The sequence below is a fragment of the Eriocheir sinensis genome, chromosome 44 (genome assembly GCF_024679095.1).
Source record: "Eriocheir sinensis breed Jianghai 21 chromosome 44, ASM2467909v1, whole genome shotgun sequence".
NCBI lineage: Eukaryota > Metazoa > Arthropoda > Malacostraca > Decapoda > Varunidae > Eriocheir > Eriocheir sinensis.
The window spans coordinates 9,768,360-9,776,623 of record NC_066552.1 but is presented as its reverse complement, the minus strand read 5'-3'; the positions used below and the strand labels follow the sequence as shown (position 1 = coordinate 9,776,623).

Genomic DNA, 8,264 nt, shown 5'->3' with positions numbered 1-8,264 from the left:
GCGTGACTGGATACGAATCCGCGTGCCCGGCTTTGCATCCCGGCACGTGCAGTCGGCGTGCAGCTTACCCAGCTGTTCATCCTCCTTCCGAGCTGGTCGATATAAATGGGTACCTGGAGAAACCTGGAGAAGGTATTCTGTGGTAAACCTTATCTCACTTTGGCCCTGTCTCCCGGGGTAATGAGTCCTTTCCCTCCACAGACTCAAAGGCCAATGCAACAGATATGAGCACGCGGCCAAGCGCAGCTTTAGCGTATGCCCCCAACTTTATCTTAACTTTCAGTGTTATTACACTCTCATCTGAGTATCGCGACTGCATACACAATAATTTGAGACAAATACATCTACTCGACGATTTCCACACTGATGATCTCATCTACCAATTAGACCTCCAATATGTTATGCAATTGTCCTCTTAAAGATTCAAAATGACATAAATATTCCAAAAAGAAATATTCCAGTTTAATGCTAGATTGAAAACAAGGAAAAAAAAGGAACAATGTCAATCTCATCAGCGTCACTTATAGCAATTAATTAAAGTACGAATGCTTCCTAATTTGCTCTGACACTGAGTCACGCATGAAAATGGCAGCATTGAGACCATTGTCCTTTATATCGCTAACCTACGTAAGGTTCAAAAATACTATTATGCGTAGAAAACGTTTCCTGAAGATGTTTCGTCGGCCTGCTAGTCACTACGTGAAGGCGGCAGGTGAGTCAGCCATGCCATAAAGCTGCTTAAGAACGATGAACACTGGCAGTCGTTATTTTTTTGCTAAGCATGACTTTAGATCTTGGCACAGTTCACTCACGACCCAAAAGAGCTTTTCATAATTTTCATGGATCATATGCATGATCTTGCAGAAGAAACACGCCGAAAATCAAAAAAAGGATGTATTTGCAAAGTTCAATTAAATGTAGCATCGCCATATTGAGGCAGGAGGGTTTCGGCGCCAAAATTTAGCGACTATGGCACTGCCCCTAGTGCCTCAGAATATCCTTGGTAGAGCGCCCAGTCGCCAGCTCTGCGCCTCAGGAAAAACACCTATATCGGTTGTAACGAAAAGTATAGCATCACTGGGAAAATATACCTTCTGCATTAACGTATGAATACGTTAAGACTCTGTTGTGGTAAGATAACATGGGAGAACGCCTGGGAACCTAACACACACCTCAAAGTATAACTACCCATATGTGACTATAAAAATAGTCTGGTTTTAAGCACAAACACAAATACAGTTGCTAACTCCGGCGAGGGGTGGGCGGCGGGGTATAAAGGGGAGCGCTGCTCACCCCCCACTCACTCGCCAACTTGGAGGAGGACGATTTTCTTCATTTTTAGAGGTAAATTATTTGATTTTATTTCACTCTGACTGACTGAAATTGATTTATTATGCATAAATGTTTTCTTAATATTGATTTACTGAATTTGCTATATTTCTCCTCTCTTAGTAGAAAGAGCAACGATGTGCGACGAAGATTTAGCAGCCTTGGTTGTGGATAATGGATCAGGCGTCGTCAAGGCTGGCTTCGCCGGTGACGACGCTCCCCGAGCTGTCTTCCCCTCCATCGTCGGCCGCCCTAGACACCAGGGTGTGATGGTCGGCATGGGTCAGAAGGACGCATACGTCGGCGACGAAGCTCAGGCCAAGCGAGGTATCCTGACTTTAAAATATCCTGTTGAACACGGCATCATCACCAACTGGGACGACATGGAGAAGATTTGGCACCACACCTTTACAACGAGCTCCGCGTCGCCCTGAGGAGTCTCCCGTTCTTCTCACAGAGGCCCCCCTCAACCCCAAGGTCAACCGAGAAAATATGACAAGAATTATGTTCGAGACATTTAATGTCCCGGCCTCGTACATCGCTATTCAAGCGATCTTGTCCCTTTACGCTTCTGGGCGTACTACTGGTATCGTCCTGGATTCTGGTGACGGAGTCACGCACACCTGTCAATATTTGAAGGTTACGTACTCCACACGCAATGTACCGCCTTGACATGGCTGGCCGCGACCTTACCAGCTACCTAAGCAAAATCTTAACAGAGCGTGGCTACTCCTTCTCCACGACCGCTGAAGGGGAGATCGTCCGTGACATTAAAGAGAAACTATGTTATGTTGCTCTTGACTTTGAAAATGAAATGGAAATTTCTAAAACATCTCTGACTTTGGAGAAGGCTTATGAGCTCCCTGACGGGCAGATAATAACTATTGGCAACGAAAGATTCCGCCCTGAGGCAGCATTCCAACCCGCCTTCCTGGGCATGGAATGTGTCGGTTTACATGAACTGGTTCACCAGTCCATTATGCGATGCGACATAGACATCCGAAAGACCTCTTTGCCAACATTGTCATGTCTGGTGGGACCAGCATGTATCCTGGAATACCCGATCGAATGCAAAAGGAAATTACATTCCTTGCTCCCTCAACTATAAATGTTAAAATTGTTGCTCCTCCAGAAAGAAAGTATTCCGTCTGGATAGGAGGCTCCATTCTCAGCTCCCTGTCTACCTTCCAGCACTTCTGGATAACCAAGTCAGAGTATGAAGAATTCGGGCCTGGAATTATCCACCGAAAATGTTATTAATTAGTATTATCAATATAACTATATTATATTATTATTTTTATTAAATGAGTATATTTTTGTGGGAATCTTCTATCACTTACCCTCACTCGACTATTGACCTCATGAAATATACTTCATGTCAGGTAAGATGAAACTGCACTGGGTTCGAGAGAAGTCAGGCGAATATTCAAGTTAGTGGAATAAACTTTTAACCCTTTTCTTCTTCTTGGCTCAGTCTCTTGTGTTGGCCATCGGGGGACTCGCACCACTTCAAAGACACAGATGCCTACACCAAGATAATGTGGTCCTCGCTTACAGTTTCCTCACCACTTCAAAGACACTTAACACTGAACGATATAAAAATTAAAAAATTACACTTTTACATTTTTTTCTTCAGTGGCGAAATTATATTCAAGGAGTTGACAAAAACAATCCTATACCCACACCCACTGAATGGGCTGCAGAGAAAAGAAGAAAATATATAAACAAAACACCTCACAGCAAGAAATACGGTGACAATAGTATTCACCGGAGCAAGGCGCAAACATTACGTCACACTGTCGTCGTTGGAATAAGAGCAGCTGTTTGAAGGTCACTCCAACAAAAGTTTCAGACAAAACTTTAAATAATTCTCGCCGACGCATAATAAGACAATATGATTGACTGAGGAGCATCTTTCAGTAGCGTCGCGTCAAAGTGAAAATTGCCAACACCGAGTGACATAACCTCCAAAGTGGGTTACTTAAGAGAAATCGTTGAGGAAACTAAAATGCCGTGCTTCAATTTATGGACTTTTTCTTACTGATTATTATCATTATTTATTATTCATTATAATGATTATTATTATTATTATTATTATTATTATTATTATTATTATTATTATTATTATCATTATTATTATTATTATTATTATTATTATTATTATTATTATTATTATTATTAATATCATTATTATTATTATTATCATTATTAGTATTATGGAGTAATCGGCTATAAACGGAAATATACAACTACGATACACTCTCAAAGTTAAAAAAAAAAAATTTTATATGGCAAGGGTTCAGGATTGAGGGGATGAGGAATGAAGCAGCCGCGGAAAACGATGGGTGACAGGTGAGAAAAGCAGGTGAGTGATCACGCCTGACGAAAGAAAACTTAGGGAAAGGCGTCAGAAAAGTTAGGTGAGGAGAGGTGCGGATTATGCAGGAGGAATGAGAATTTTTTGAGAAAACGACGCCAGCTAACAAGGTGCCAGAGAAGAGTTACCACCTACGACATCTCGCCGGAGCGTTCCCTGCCAACACCCTCAAGATAGCACGGGCCCATATCATTAGAAGGTCACAGCAGTACTCCTATGTGAATACTGAGACTCCCTGAGCCTACCAAAGAAGGTATCCAACAATTTTAAATCACTGCAAAAACACAGCAGTTGTTACACACACACACACACACACACACACACACACACACACACACACACACACACACACACACACACACACGCGCGCGCGCGCACACACACACACACACACACACACACACACACACACACACACACATTTACAAAAACACAAGCGACTAGAGACTGGGCCAAGACTTGCAATTTATCTTCCTGAGAGAAAGTTAAGAATATTTATTACACACTTTTCTAAACCTTATTATACGTTTATCAGAGACAGCATCGCGACTCCGAACCCTGGGTGACCCAAAAGCAAAGCAACCTATTTGCCTCAAGGGCGAGTGACTGACGCCTCCCCATTAAACACCAGCGAAAAATATATTCCCAACAAATTTAGCTCCTCGTCTTTGAAATCGCTGACTGACACACCACCAAATTTTCTTTGCTTTTCAGATTTAAGAATGTGAAGAACTCTCAACTATTTGATATATGGTAGGTCAACCTTGAGACATATTTATATCGTGAAGGGGCACATCATCTCACCCACGCACCTGCTGCTGGGAATATCTTCCTAATACGACAAGTCGAGTCATTACTTCGTGTAGCGGATGTGTGAAAAGACTAAGGTGGGTATATAAAGCGGCTGGTCTTCACTTCAGCTTTTAGTGCACTCCAAACTCAGGGTACGTAAGGGCGTGCGTGTGTTTCAAAGCGAAGGTAGAGATCAAATGCTGTGACAAGAAGCATTACAAGTGGTTGTTGAGTGATTAAGTGATCCATTTCATTATTGCGAGACAAAAAGTGGACGACTTTATAATTAATTAGATAATAAAACATGGCGTCATTCCTCCGTTGTGAAACAGTATACACAAGAAGCACGGCCACACTCAAGAACTGAGTTTTTTGCATGATCTTTTTGAGGTTTTAAGACGTGCAAAAATCATTCCATAATTTTCCAAAGAAATTACTTTTTAAATATTCAAGGACAAATGTCACAAATTGTGTTCACACATACAATATGAGCGTAATAAAACATGGTGGCTATAACATTACATTTAACAATTACGCCATTAGTGAGTTTAAATAGGTTAACTAAAAAAAAAAAATTCGTGAATATAACAACAAAAAAACTATCAGACATTTTTTTCGTGAAAAAACATACGGAGTAGAATACATTTAGCAATCAACAAACAACTCAATTAGTAATACCTAAAAAATGCCTTCCTTATAACACAACAATGAAGAGAAAACGATGTTAGCTACACAGTTATCATCTCGGCTAGAGATGACATTATAGGGTCATGATTTTGGATGCATACATACGCACATTAACACACACACACACACACACACACACACACACACAGACACAGACACACACACACACACACACACACATATATATATAGAGAGAGAGAGAGAGAGAGAGAGAGAGAGAGAGAGAGAGAGAGAGAGAGAGAGAGAGAGAGAGAGAGAGAGAGAGAGAGAGAGAGAGAGAGAGAGAGAGAGAGAGAGAGAGAGAGAGAGAGACACACACACGGGGGTAAGCGGTGGCTGAGTGGTTAGCGTGCGGACCCTGCGTTCACCGCGTGCTGGACGACGCGAGTTCGAATCCCCACGTTACCACCTGGGATTTTTCAGTCACCACCGAGTGGCCTAAGACTACCCACATGCTGTCCTGAAGACCACCCATCAACCCCGACTCTAGAAGAAACCGTCCAAGTGAATCAAGAATGAGTTCCAGGAGACAGTACAAGCCAAGAATATATGGCGCAACAATAAAAATTGCCTGTGCCATGACGGACTTGGGCCGACCATACCGGCGCTATAGGCGAACACGTAAAAAAAATAAAAATAAAAATAAAAACATAAACATGCATATATACATACATACATATATCCATACATGCATGCATAAATACATACATACATACACAAACAGATACAGACGAGGAGTCGGACAGACACAGACAGACACGAAGATCTATTTGCTGTGTGTGTGTGTGTGTGTGTGTGTGTGTGTGTGTGTGTAAAAGTAAGCAATGACTAATGGAGCCTTTGATTAGGGAAGAAATATTAACAAGCTTATTCTTTTCAGGAGACACTAAACGAAAATGTGTGACGACGAAGTATCTCCCCTTGTCGTGGACAATGGCTCCGGGATGGTCAAGGCTGGCTTCGCCGGCGACGACGCTCCTCGTTCTGTCTTCCCCTCCATCGTCGGCCGCCCTCGTCACCAGGGTGTAATGGTCGGCATGGGTCAGAAGGACGCATACGTTGGCGACGAGGCCCAGAGCAAACGAGGCATCCTGACTCTCAAGTATCCTGTTGAACACGGCATCATCACCAACTGGGACGACATGGAGAAGATCTGGCACCACACCTTCTACAACGAGCTCCGCGTTGCCCCTGAGGAGTCCCCCGTCCTCCTCACTGAGGCTCCCCTCAACCCCAAGGCCAACCGTGAGAAGATGACCCAAATCATGATAGAAACATTCGGGACTCCATCCATGTACGTGGCAATTCAGGCTGTGCTGTCCCTGTACGCCTCAGGCCGTACCACTGGTATTGTGCTGGACTCCGGAGACGGCGTTTCACATATGGTACCTATCTGGGAAGGATATTGCCTTCCTCATGCAATCAAACGTCTTGACCTGGCTGGACGTGATCTGACAGCGTATCTCATGAAAATTTTGACTGAGCGTGGGTACTCATTCACCACCACGGCTGAGCGAGAAATCGTTCGCGATATGAAGGAGAAGCTTTGCTATGTCGCTCTTGACTTCGAAAGTGAGATGAACGTGGCTGCTGCCTCCTCTTCCCTCGAGAAATCCTACGAGCTGCCCGACGGTCAGGTCATCACCATCGGCAACGAGCGCTTCCGCTGTCCCGAGTCCCTCTTCCAGCCTTCCTTCCTGGGTATGGAATCAGCTGGCATCCACGAGAACATGTACGACTGCATCATGAGGTGCGATATTGATATCAGGAAGGACCTGTTTGCCAACAACGTTCTGTCTGGCGGCACCACAATGTACCCTGGTATTGCTGACCGCATGCAGAAGGAAATCATTGCTCTTGCTCCTCCAACCATCAAGATCAAGATCATTGCTCCTCCTGAGCGCAAGTACTCCGTATGGATCGGTGGTTCCATCCTTGCCTCTCTCCACCTTCCAGACCATGTGGATCACCAAGGAGGAATACGACGAGTCTGGCCCCGGCATTGTCCACCGCAAGTGCTTCTAAATTGAATGATATTTTTTTCCTATTATATATCCAGAGCTTTATATAAATAAAATATCTTTTGTATGAATTAATAAAGACAAAAAAAATCATCGCATGTTTAATTTTAACCATAAATATTTCTCAATGCTGTTCATGAATATTCTAACAGATCTGTTTAACGGTAATAAGTATATACGAACTTGAAAAGAAATGTCTCATCATAATGATCATATTGAATTATAGGTACGATGGATACTGGTGGGTACAGGTTTGGGGGTTGGTATCGCGTCCGCCGTGTCTAAAGCTAACTGTTTGGCAGGAATACTGGCTCAGCGATTTTCAGGCGTGGTGGGTGGGTAGAAGTGATGGATGAAGGTAGGAGGCAGGTGGATGGTACATACAACATTAATAAATACCACAACTGTCATTACCTTTGAACACTTACTAGTAGTAGTAGTAGTAGTAGTAGTAGTAGTAGTAGTAGTAGTAGTAGTAGTAGTAGTAGTAGTAGTAATATTATTATAATTATTATTATTATTATTATTATTATTATTATTATTATTATTATTATTATTATTATTATTAGTTATAATTATTATTATTATTATTATTATTATTATTATTATTATTATTATTATTATTATTCATTTATTATTATTATTATTATTATTATTATTATTATTATTATTATTATTATTATTATTATTATTATTATTTATTGTAATTATTATCATTATTATTATTATTAATATTATTATTATTATTATTATTATTTATTATTATTATTATTATTATTATTATTATTATTATTAGCTATCATTATCATTTTATTAATAATATTTTTTTTCATATCATCGTTATTACTATTGTTATTATTATTATTATTATTATTATTATTATTATTATTATTATTATTATTATTATTATTATTACCATTATTATTACATTATGCATTCAGGATTATTATTGGTATTGGCAATAAAAAAATACGGTGTCTTGTTGTGTAGTTGTTAACACGATCGGCTAATCACCAAGAGATCCTGGGTTCGATTCACGGGGGCGTTGTGGAAACTCC

General features: G+C 41.1%; 2 pseudogenes; both read left to right on the top strand.

Moving 5' to 3' along the window:
- The first annotated feature begins 972 nt into the window (after positions 1-972).
- On the top strand, positions 973-2,654 carry LOC126980450 (actin-87E-like; annotated as a pseudogene).
- Positions 2,655-4,503: 1,849 nt separating this feature from the next.
- On the top strand, positions 4,504-7,299 carry LOC126980441 (actin-3, muscle-specific-like; annotated as a pseudogene).
- Positions 7,300-8,264: the final 965 nt, after the last annotated feature.